At 37.4% G+C, this 13,172-nt stretch overlaps 1 protein-coding gene and 1 pseudogene across 3 annotated transcripts in view; both read left to right on the top strand.

Moving 5' to 3' along the window:
* Positions 1–13,172, top strand: part of ZFHX4 (zinc finger homeobox 4) — a 171,399-nt gene that overhangs the window by 91,520 nt on the left and 66,707 nt on the right. The window lies entirely within an intron of this gene.
* LOC118612163 lies at positions 5,993–6,111 on the top strand (annotated as a pseudogene).

Genomic DNA, 13,172 nt, shown 5'->3' with positions numbered 1-13,172 from the left:
CTTTACCTGTTGTGGAAACGACAGGTAACCTCTTGAACTTGTCTGTACCGAATGTGAAACCTTTTCTTGTTTTTTTTTTTTTTTTTTAATGTCTAGGAATGTGATCAGAAAGTGTTTAAAGATGAAAATCTCTATCAAAGTGTGAAGCGTCTGCATGACCTGTCCAATTAACTTTCTCGGTAGCCTTGGACTTGAATCATGGGTCAGCCTCCGCTCCTACACAGCGGTTGTAGAAAATGAGGAGGAAGGAGGTTAACTCCTTCGATGCACCGCATGATATCAGTGAGGAAAAATTCTCGTAATAAGGATGGTGTTTAAATAACCGACGCCATGTCTTTTATAAGTCCCTTGCTAACGCGCCTTGGTTTAGCGGTTTTTATTCACTGGAATGGAAATTTTTTGTGTGTTTGTTTCTAATTTCTTCATAACAGTTGTCTTATCTAGCCTTCTCAAGCTCTGTTTTGGCTAAATGCCAAACAATTGTGATGGCATGTGGGACTGAACCTTGTCAAGGCACTGTAGCGACTTTCAAAAAGATAAGAAAAGATATTGTGAGTTTAAAAAAAGACTTTTTTTTTTTTTTTGGATGTAGTTAAAGGTATACAGCACACTGGAGGAAATAGCATAACTCCAGTGAGCAGCCATGGTGGTCAGTGGGAAGTTTGGGTCAGTCCTATTATCTTCTTTTCCTGCTTGAGGTGTGAGACATTCCTATTCGCTTTCTTAAGTACTGGATTTGGTTTTACAATAATAAAATGTATTTCTCGAGTGGTCCAGGGCTCTTACGGGTCCTTGGCTAGCTACTTCCAGATGGTTTAAGCACCTGGGCAATTGTACAGAAGGTAAACGGTGGGTACGTCGGCTCTGTGACTGGGCCAGTAGACATTGTATGGGCGTATTTGCTGATTTGGTTAAGTTATGTGGTTGAGGTTAATGACTATCTCGTGACTTTTCTTTTTGCTAAGACATGTTGTCTAATTGTGATTTTTTTCCTTTTTTTACGTAGAGTCATAAACAACTGAGCCTCATTCGGTGGTCTGGTTTTGTTCTCTTCTGTTTGTTTTTTTAGGGGAGGTTGCTTTCACCTCTGACTTTATTTCAAGAGTGATTCTTGTAAGGTGGACCTGCACCTTATTAATTATTTATCTTTATCTTTCTGATGAATGAAATGTAATAGCTAATACCAATGATGTGTTTAACAGACTTTACGCATGTAGATTAAGTCCCTTTCGAACCTAAGAGTCATTAAGTTTTCTTTGAGATCATTTTCTTCTGTGGGTTATAAGGTGGTATCTTCAAAATGAAAAAAGGACCAGCCAATTTGGTGGAGAAATTGATATTAAGGATGAGTAAAGAAAAAAAAGAAAACCCACAAGCCGGATGGTTAGGCTTTTGCTTTGCACTTGAGTGCGTTAGCATCGTGTATACATAATTTGAGTGAAAGATTTTTTGACCTATTAATTTTTTATCGCTTTTCGAGATTTGCCTTCAACATAAGAGTTTCCCTTGGCATCAACTCTAAGCTTACTTCCAGTGGTATTTAAATGTGTGACTATAAAATATTTCTACTGGCATTTCCTTACTAGTTAGCAGCTGTTACAACAGCCTCCAAACATCTATTAAGTAAAGAGAGATTTGTTTGGTAACATATATTATTAGGAAAGTGATCACAAGGCCAGGAGTAAAAGTTTTAGGTGGATCCAAGTACCTTGGTTCCTAATTGGAAAATTGTATAAACAGGCAGATTTTCAATAAGCTCGTTAGCCTTCAGTTGAATTCCATAAAGTATATTGAGTGTAGCTTAACATGTTTAATTTCCAGACATCACCAACAGTAATCAGATAGGGATTTCGGAAAACAATTTATTCCATTTCAATGGAATTTCCATTTTATTAGCTGCAATTTCAAATATGTAAATGGTAGCCAAAGCTGGATATGATGCTTCAGTTAAGAATTTTTTTTTTTCCCATTGTTTCTTCTAGCATCTTCTTGCCAAATCTTCTGGAGCACTTGTAATTTCCTCTGTACAGAGCCCAACAGGCTCATCGGCAGCAGAAGGTAAAAATAATAGACATGAGGAATTTCTGGAGATTTATGAGGTTTAGTTTTTTTTTTTTTTTTTTTGAAATGTACACTGTCTGGCTATGCTAGGACACGGCCACATGTGGACTCTATGAATTGAAAATGTTATAAATGGAGCATCACTTACCCCTTGTTAAGAATAAGGTTTAGGAACAGAAGATGTTTTCCGTGAGAGTATTTAAAGATTACTGGCTTCTGAACGATAGCAGTGTTAGTGGAGATGAAAGACATAATGAATACTTTAAACCTTAAAATTTTAATCTTGGAATTTGATATGGATTCATTTCCCCTTGGTTTAAATATATTAAATTTTTATCTTTCTGTACCTTCTTAAACTTTTCTGCTTTCCATGTGTAATATTAGGGGGAAAAAAATGAGTATCTGTACAAAAGATCCCGACGATATCAGACAACTTCTGACGAAGGCCATTGACATTGCTGACATTTGGCATCGTGTACCGCCAAGAAGGAAATTAAAAAGTACAAGCCATTATCCTAAAGACCATCTGTTTATGAAAGTACTTAATTTTACATCACTTTGTTGAGCATAGAAACGACCCATGGTGAAGGACAGAGTATGCCTCTCTCATAAGCATGAGTCTCATTGCTTGTTGAAACGATCTTCCTTTAACTCTTCCAGGGACTCATTCTATTGACATTAATTAATCACCTTTAATGCTACAAACATCTCGAGCACCAGAGTGCCTTTTCGCAGTGCCAGACGTTTCTGTCCCCCTTTTCTTTTACGTTTCTCTTGCTAGAAAGGCTAGCCCAGCGTCAGAGAAGAGCACAGAGGGCTTCTGATTCCTGCCTTTGTTTATCAGTGGGGTTGACTAATGGAAGGGCTTAGAATCACAGGCGCAGTCTTGTCATGGCCTCGCAAAATGGCATCATTTTCAGGGACTCACACACACGATAGCCTGGATCTCATGGAGATAATTATTACTGAGAACCTCGCTTTGACCTGAATCACCTTCCACAGGGTGCTGGGGAAGGGAGAAGGGTAGTCTCTTATCAAAGCCATGTTTTAATAAAAGCCTGTCTGACTTCGGAGGTGAACAAATGCCATTGGAAGTGTAGTTGCATGGTGCATTTAAAAATCTAAAGAACTTTGCTTGATCATTTCATGATTTTGTTTCTCCTGAATGATGGTGCTTCCAATCGTAGCTTAACAACTAAAACAAAAAGGCCAACCATTTTCAGAAAAATAACAGGTGCTAGTGTTTTGTTTTTTGTTTAAAATATTGGTTTCTTTATATCTCTTCCCATTCAGTGAGACGGTGAGGCTAGTCTGACTGAAAAAAGTAAATGTTTTCTTTTGCTGCATTCCTGCGTAAATGTATATAAAATATGTGTGGATCTTAAGAACATTATAGTATCTTTTGAGAATAATAGTGCAGGTAACATACTTCAAACTGGAGCGTAAAGTAGCCATCATTGGAAAACAACATTTAAATTATTAATGAAACGAAGGTATTGCCTTGAAATCAAGATAGGCTTTTGTTTGGTTTTGTGATATTTTAAAACAAAGTAAATGATGACTTTTTCCCCTCTAACTTGATTCTCACGAGGCTTCCGACTTTCAACATGGTAAATACGAGTTAATATGTTAAAAGTCTTAAACAAATTAAGCAATTTGAATTTTCTCCATTTTTGTAAGCTTTATGTGTGCTTCTCATCTGTGGTTATTTTGCAGGCAGGATTACTGCCTAGCAATTTCCTCTTGTCTGTGAAAATAATGTATAGAAGGTGAACTGATACAATTGTATAATGCAGCTTTTAAAAATAATCAGTCTCCTATGCATAGAGTATTTGTGTTATTGTCTGTGCTGGAGTCTCTTTTCCTAGAACCATTCTCTAGCTACCAAATTTCTTTTTTTGACAAATGAGATTGGATTACCAAGTCACAGCTGTGTATGCCGCTTGATGTATTGCTGTAGGATTGATAATTCATAAAGCCCGGTACTATTTGGGGGGTTAAAATTTTCTTAGACATGAGAAAATAAGGCTGCCTGCTAGATATTTCTTTTTCATTTCAGTTATCTAAGTTTTACCGGGTTTAGACTAGTTGTTGACTCAGTAAATGTAAAAATAAATGTTGATCTGCTGTCAGTGTTAATGTAGCTGTCAGACCAACACTGGTCTCCAACGTATGTAAGAGCAAGTATTTTTTACCTTGATACAGAAAGGCAGTCATGTGTGAGATTTAATATACATCCTAATCTGTCTTGTCACTGCTCTGGCCATGGGTGATGTGCTAATGTGTGGGCCGCCATTTTCTTTTTCTCATTACACAATGGAATAGATCCCTATGAATGACAGTCCAGCGCCACTCTGTAATTATTTGGGGGACAGTTAGAAACACTGCAGGGTTACCTTTAGAACTTAAACGCCTCGACTTATTTAAACGTCCAAGCAGCATGTAATTAACAAAAACAAGCATCCTTTGAAGGTCCGTTCTTAAGCATGCTGAGAATTTTTCTTACAAAAATAAAAAAAAGTTCTTAAAACATTTTTATTATGTTTGAGTGCAAAAAAAATACAGAATTGGCTTGAGTTCCTGGTTTTCGCTGAGATTATTGGCATCTTAACAGAATATGTCAGTACATTTTCTAACTAGGTTATCTTTTATTCTTTTCCTTGATCCATGTTGGTATCATTAAAATGCCAGAGTTTAACAAAATAAATGATAAAATTTGTAACCTACAGTTAATAGCAGTTAGATGTCTTCATTGCTAATAAATGCAAATATTTAAATTGAATACTACATTTTATTCTAGGAAGTAGTTTATGAAATTTTCATACCTGAAAAAGAGTCCAAAAGCAAACATAATTTTTCATCATCAGGACCAAAAATATAATTTTGTTTACACAAATTTATAATATAGAACTTCAGAGTAATTTTCTATAATGAAGAAAATTGTAATGTTTATGAGATTATACCATAACGAGTCAAATGAATTTTATTTATTGGTTCAGCAACAGAGGTGAAAATCTATCTGCTAATAAAAATGGTTTTCTGGTAGTTTAGATATTTTGGACACGTTCTTTAAATGCCGTCCACAAAAGCTAAAGTAGCAATGTGTATCGTCACTTTATAATAGAAATTAAAAGCGGTGGTAAAATTTTGGCTGTGGATATTCGCTAGCAAATATTACCTTATAAATAATCCCATTGGGAGAGGAAAAAAATTCCTCTATTTTTAGAATAAATGTTATAAATTTGCCTTCCTACTTAAGTTTCCTACAAGTGGCTCTTCTTTTCTGAGCGTAGTGATATAAAGGCTAAATTGTTACCTTATGTTTTCACTGGGTACGTTTGTGACCACTGACAGTTATAATTTACAAAAATTACAATGATTATAGACATTAACATACTTGACGGCGGCTATTATTTTTATTCGAAAATACAAAGACTTTCAGTGGATACCGGACTTTAAGACCTTGTCTGTAGATGCCAAGGGAAGTGGAGGATTGAAGCAATTGTTCAGAATTTTTAGACTCAGGTGGCACGTTTTTCTCAATGATGTGGATAACTGGGATGCAGGAAGTTATTTAGCTTGAACGTCCTCTAGTTTCTTTGTGTTTGTCTTTTGCTACTAAACTGGTGTCTGCTACCAGTAAATCCATTCAGTTTTTGACTTTAAATTTGAATCAGTTCACTGAGAAAAATAACAAATGCAAATATTTGTTTGCTCTGAATTTCCTCAATTCGTTTAATGCTCTATCAACACTATGTGGCAAGTACTATTATTATTATTACTATTTCATAGGCAAGGAAACTGAGGCTTAGAGCAGCCAAGTCTAAAGACAAGTTGACACCACTTTCCCAGCTATATAGCTGGAGTGCGAGAAGCAGCCTGAGTTCAGAATCTGTGCTTTTCACTGCTCCCTAAAAAAAAACAATCTCTTGCCTACAGCCTTGCCATCCTGAACGTGTTCTATCCTGTCTGATCTTGGAAGCTAAGCAGGGTCGGGCCTGTTTAGTACTTGGATGGGAGACCACTTAGGAAGAGCAGGTGGTGTAGGCATAAAAAAGTAAAAATAAGGGATTGTAAACTGACAAGGTTCTTGTAATCTGTGAGATCAACCAAGGGTTGCCTTACCTAAGAAAAATAAAAAAACATAAAACAATTTCTTAGGGAAAGAACAGACGTTTGAGACAGAACTTAAAAATTAGAGAGCAATCAATAGCAGAATTCGTTATTCTCGTCTTCCTTTTCCTCCACTAGCTAGCATTCTCACCTGGAAAAACTGCTAACCATGTGCAGGGTAGTTTCCCATGGAAGTCTGATGTGATGTCAGACATTATGACTGAATTTTACTTTTTGAACGTTTTGGATAAAGAGATAATATGACTCATAGCATGTAATTCAATGGAATTTTTTGGAGGGTATCAGCTTTGATAGGACAAACAACTCTAGGTGTGTGACATAGTAAGTGGCGGACACATCAAACATGTCGAGTTTTGAAAGTGTTGGCGTTTTAATAGAGATGTCTTTTAGAATCCGTCATGCGTGCGAAGTTTTGTTTTAATAGCTCCTGACAACTAAACTCGAAAAAAATAAGAAATATGCAAAGTAATATTCTGTCATTCCTCAGCTAAGTTTTTATGCAAAAGGGAATAATCACACCATTGTTCGCAAAAAGTCAAAAAAAAAAAAGCATCTGAATTATTGAGTTCCCATAGGTGACATTTTGAGCAGGGATCACTTACTGCAGTGTGAAAACCAGGAACCCTGCGGCCAGGGTATGCCATTGGTCACCACGCTTTGGGCGGGGTGGGGGGGGGTTGTTCAGGGCCGTTTGTTTATTTACCATGATGAAGAAAAACTCAAAGCATGAGATTTATTGACAGCAACTGGTCATAGAATGATTGCTGTCATTTTCTGGGAAGATCAAATGACCAACATAATTAGTTATAGGTGGGTAGTCAAAATCCATTAACTCAGGGTTATACGATCTCATTTCTTACAAATAGCATAATCACTATACACACACACACACACACACACACGTATATGTATGTGTCTGTGTGTGTGTGTATGTGTATACACACATACGCACACACACTGTGTATCCCCTATTTAACTGTTTGCATTGTTTTTGATTCAGCAAAAATTTCATGGCCTCTTATTGGCATATCAGGTGAGGCCCCAACAATAACCAAAACAACGTCTGTACTCAAGACGGCCACAGTTTAGGGAGAAACTCTGATGAAGAGGGATCAAACTTGATGAGTAAAAACAGGGTGATGAGAACTCAGACAAAGTGGCTAATACATAACTTGGAAACAAAATGGAAAACAGACAGGGTAAGAGAGCCTTGAACTAACGGGCAGGATTTCGACGGGAGGAGAAGATGGTGGCCAGGTAATGATACTTCAGATGAATTAGACCGTGGTGAGTGAAGGCTCCGAGTCTGAAAACTACAGGATGTGGTGGAGAGGTCGGTCACAGTAGCACAGGTTGGCTGAGACGGAGGGTAAAAGATTAGGAAGCAAGGCTGGAAAACAGGACTGAGAATGTATGCCAGGCTTAGAGAAAGAGACTTAATGATAACAAACAGGGTACTCATGATGGCGGACTTTACTAAACGATCTATATGCCAGTAACTATTTTAAGTATTTTACGCATGCAAACGCAGTTGTTTTTCCCAGGTATGGTAAGCAGGTGGTACTATTACATTCCTTATTTTACGAGTGAGGATGTTGTGAGTACCGTCAGGCTCAATCAGTTGCTCCAGTTTACACCCCTGTTATAATTCTCGGAGATCATGGTGATCCGACCAGTCCGATATCTCATTAAAGGAAGATGTTAGGTTGGATAGTACCAGGGTCGTCCCTTGTTCGGAAGCCTTACTTCTTCCTTGCTTCTGTCCCCCCGTGAACCACGTCGTCATGCATGCTCTTGTCGTTCATTCATTGTCGTCCGTATTTCCCGAAGCACCAATGCCTCTGAGCAATCCTTTGCAGCCTTGTTGTAGGCTGGCATCGTCCATCCTTCCTCTCCTCAACCTGCAACCTGCACTGATAAACATTTCTAATCACCGATCTTTTCTAGTCGGTGCCGTGTCGTGCAGTTTAGCACTCAATTACGTATTGGATTTTGTTCTTGATTATGAGTTTATCTGGCTTAGTCTTGCTTCTTGGCTCTCAGTCTAGATTCCAATATCTTGGAATGTACCTCCTGCTTCTGTATATCTTCCATGGTCCCGTTTATAGCAGGGACTCTGGTGGATTAATGCTAATGGGGTCTGGGTTAGTTCTAATCAGGTAGATTTCAGACAACTGAAATGCCATTTTTGTTACTCGGACTCACATGACAGCTGACTAGTGGAAAACTGAATGTCTCCCTAATTAATGCTGCCCAAAGCCACTTATTCGGAGATCTATATAATATCAAATAAAATGTTCTCATTTTGTAATCAGGAGCCAAGGTTTTGGTTCTGGGGTTTGGACCGTACTAAGTAAATTGTTTAACCTGATCATTATTGCTGTGTTGCTTATTTTTTGATTGAACTGATCAGATTGGTTAATTTAGCATACTGTCAACATGGCCTTGAGGATTAAATCGAACACTCCAATAAAATAATGTATGAAAACACTTATTTCATACCAGTGTGTTATTTTGTATTCTGGAACATTCAAGATCAGAGTCTTTATTTGTCATGATGTGGATGGACAAAGAAATCAGCCGACTCCATGTTAAGTGACTTCCGTTATTGCATAGCTGTTGGGCTCATATTAGACTAAACTGACACACAATCGTAAAAGTCCTCAAAAGAGCAATCAGATGTTTTGGCCAAAACCCACTCCAGGATGAGTAGGAATTAATGTCAAAAGAGTACACCAACAGACTGTTTTGACTGTCTACAAGATGGTAAACAAACATTTTGGCCAAGGTCCGTCTTTTGATTGTGACATAATAGAGCAATTTGAAAGAAACGTTTGTATCGAGTGTCCTAATGGGGAATCATAGAACAAAATTACCCAGGGTAATGAGTGGGCCTTAGACTATATCTGTGCTGTGCAAAAGCAATATTTTGTCAGGAAATACATGCATCTTATGGTAGGCGATTGTTTTTAGCTGCCTGCATTAGTAAAGATAACTAAATGACTGCAAAATCTCATTTTCACTTTGTGCCGTGAAGACAGTACACTTAGCATTTAACCAGTCGAAATTGATTTATACAGTCAAAGGAAGCATTTCAGGACCAACATAGATCCATGGGTCAGATTCATCCAGTTTAGTCATCTCCATTAATCAAATTAGTTAGACAATTACCAAATCTCCATTTCAATTTATGAATTTGAGATCTGAGTTATCTTGATTTGTTTGTGTAGGGTTTTAAAAGTTTAATTTCTGTCCTATTAATGGAACTGAAAATAGTGTTAAATTATTTTAGAAATAATAGACTGTTCCATTAGTGTCTTTGTAGCCTGTCATATAAATATGTAAATATATGTACATAGGCATTTAGAAAAATAATCTTTCAAATTCTAACGCACAACTGCATCTTCTGAGACATTACAGTTTACTACGTAAACAAGCATTTGGATTTCACTTAAAATGTATAATATTTGCTTGACTTTGTTTCAGATTTGATTTCATATGTCATGCCAGCCACTTCTCAAAGATTCTCTTCCTCTTTACTATATAATTTATGTCAAAATATCCGAGTTGTTCAATTGATGCTTATCTATATTTGCATATTGAAAAGCCTGGAAAAGTTGTTCTATATGTCTGGATGTATTTTCGTAAGTTATTTATATATAATGAAGTGGTTGAGAAAGTAAATTTTACAGTAAAAGTTGTCTAAGACATTTTATAATAGTAGTAATTTATTGATTGCTAGTCTGTCAGGCACTGTAATACACTGTAAATGTATTAACTCACTTAATTTCATCACAGGCAAATTGAGGGGAAAATTATTCCTATCTCTGATTTTTATCCTGGGAAACAGAGGCTCAAATATTAAAAATCAAAATCACGCAGTTGAGAATTGATGGAACAAGGGTTTTTATCCAAACCAACTCCTGCATTCTTAATTGTTGTAAAGCATGGCAATTATGGATTGTAATTAAAAATGATATTATTGAAAGGTTAACAAACCAAAATATTCAAATATTTTTAAAAAGAAGGTCTTCACTAGAAACATAGCATTTTTTCTAATATTCCACATAAGGGAACATTAGCTTGAGATAGAACTTTGATACTAAGGCTTAAAACTAAAGCATCGAGAATATTTCATTCTCTCTTGAGTCGAGTTTGGTCTTCCGTAAAAGGAATACATCTCTGCCTCCCAAATTTCGAGAGTTTGTTGAATGAATAGTGAATCACTAGCTGTCTTTCTCTTGGTCAGTTGGTACTTTTTTGGTAATCTGGAGGACAGCTCCATTCCCAAGTTGGATAGTTCGGCTGCAGAAGCTAGCTACCTTTTAAGCTCCCAGGGGTGAAGTTTGCATTCCCATCCAGTCTCATGTGAGCACGGGAGGATGGATTACTGGGTCTGCCTTGGTTGAGTAACAGCCACTCAACCAGAGAAGAATTTTTAAAGGGGCCGGGAGGCCTACGCTATGCTTTTCCTTCTTTTTTTTGGTTGACCCTTTCATACTAGAATTCTTAAAACAAAAATTTTCAGCGGCTTTATTTATTTATTTATTGCTTAGTATTTTATTCCAATTTGTTAAACCAAAGACAAGTCAGAAACAGATTGAAAATATGTTTGGTTAAACATAACACAAAAGATTCCTCACCTCCTTTTTGAGCAAAAATAAGTCTTTTCCTTGTTATCCATTGGGATACTTTTTGATCAGCCAGGTATTTGTCTGAATTTCAAGAGTTGCAGGACTCTTACTTTATAAATTGTCCCTTCGAATTTTCTGCAGATCGCCCCGGCTGCAGGATCCAGGCCTTTCGGGTGTCTGCCGCTCAGCCATGGTTTATGTAGGGGCCTCAAACATGAGCTTTTTCAAAGATAAGCATTAGTTCAGTGTATTTAAAAGTAAATTTAGGGGGAAAATTTGTCAGTCTCATGTTTTAAAGTAGAAGGTTTGGGTTCTAATTTAGAAAACTGCTTAGCTAAATGGGAACATTTATATAAGGTTTAACATATTTATAAGTCATTTGAACACCATATTTTTAAGTCTGCAGATATTTTTACTGTATTTTAGTGTTGGGAAATTTCATGCTTTGTATAGAGTACTAAACTTATTTAAGGAAGACGGGGTGGCAGAATGAAGGAGCTACATTGCTCCACTATGTGAGTACATGGAAAACAGAAATTTGATCTCAGTCTTAACTCCTAACAGGGAAATCAGCTAACATCTCCGAGATTCTGTTTCCTCACCTGTAAAGCAAAGGTCGTGGTGTAAATTATCTCTAACCTCTAAAATTCTCTGTTTAGCTATATTTTACTTGGATGTTACAATATGCAAGATTCAGTACGTATTAAAATCGCACATTATATTATGAAAAATGTGTCCTTTTACACAAAAAACTTGGTACCACTTAATATATAGCACATCATGCATAAAGATGCACCATGATTTTAATGTCTGTCTTTTAACTCTATAACCATCGAAACTTTCAAGTCCACAGATGTAAATTTTGAATTTGAATTGTATTTTTTTGAGAGATGTTTGGACTTGGTTATGAAGGCGGTCACTTTATATATTCATTCGCCCTGAAAGAAGCTTTTAGAATCGGCTACAAATACTCCATCTAAAACTGAACACTGTACGTCCAGTGCTGTGGTCCAACCCTAGCCATTGAGTGTTTCTATAGTGTAGCAGCCACAAGAAATCCTGAGATAAATAAAGTGTCAATTCATGGCATGCAGGTGTGTCACTAGGGTGGGGGGTGTGGGGTACGGGTAAGAAGAAAGCAAGGAATGGATTAATGCCAACAGACTTTACAGTTTTGAAGTAATTAGTGAGCTGTGCAGGTGTCTATTAAAACTAACTGACAATAAATCTTGGGTTTCTCTTTTGAATATTGCTTTGGTTTTGCAAGTTCCGTACCTCGAGGGGCAAAAGAAAATGACTCCAGGATTAATCACCACAATGACTTATTCCCAATAAGAAATTTAACGAAGTGTTCTCTTTATTCGAATTTATTATTCGCGTTATTATTAATACAACCACTAATAGAGATTATGGTTTGCTCATTCTGAAAGACCACTGGAAAAGATGATGTGTCTCTTGGTGACAAGGAGAAATCCTTTAGGAAAGAGTTCTCTGGTTGTCAGATGTCGCTTGTCCCCGTAGTGCCCCATGCGGGTTTCTTCTTCACGACATTTTAGGGGTACCGATGTGGGAACGAGGTGTCCGAGGCTCTATTGTCCACTGGCTCTCGAGCGGAGTGCCTAATTGCAGGTAAACTTAGCCACAGAGCGACGTTCCTCCTGGCTCCTCCGTCTGCTCTTTCTTGACACCCCTGCCATTAACTGTCATTTTCCTTTAAATATACGGCGAATCTGAAAGGCCAGCTCTCCATCACATCATTTCAGATTAGGGGCAGTTCCTTTGAGCTGAGGAGTGTTTAGGTGTCAGAAAGAGGTCCCTGGCCTCTCTGCCAGCACATTGCCGCGGGGCCTTAATTAGCACTGACTCCAGCCATTGCTGAGTGGAGCACAGAAGAGAAAGCATCATTTTTCTGCTTAGGAAGTTCACATCTGACCTAATAAGTTGTCCAGACTCACAGGACACCGCACCCCACAGTAACAATGGGCGCTGGTCCTCTGCTTCCGCCTCGTGGGCCGCGTAGAAGGGGAAGGACTTACAGTTTTCATCCAAAGGCCATTTTAGAGTTTCCTCTGCCTTTTATTAGGAGCGAAGAGGTAGTGATTGCCTTTGAAAACAAAGTAGCGGTCGTATAGGTTTTCTCAAATATATGAACTTCAAGTTATTTTCAGTCATCTAGCGTGTGGTGTACCTGTGTGGGTATCTGGAGGTTTATCATACATAATTTTTTTTGAAAGAGAGTTTTCTTGCCACAAGAACAACATTTTCAAGTGAAATGAAGTGTTTTGATATTGAAAATCTCTGCTTGATTTTACATTGTAAACAGAGTGAAGTCTTCTACTGCAG

The sequence above is a fragment of the Rousettus aegyptiacus genome, unplaced genomic scaffold (genome assembly GCF_014176215.1).
Source record: "Rousettus aegyptiacus isolate mRouAeg1 unplaced genomic scaffold, mRouAeg1.p scaffold_m13_p_15, whole genome shotgun sequence".
Taxonomy (NCBI): Eukaryota; Metazoa; Chordata; class Mammalia; order Chiroptera; family Pteropodidae; genus Rousettus; species Rousettus aegyptiacus.
The sequence above is the reverse complement of the archived record's forward strand: the minus strand, read 5'-3'. Positions and strand labels throughout refer to the sequence as shown.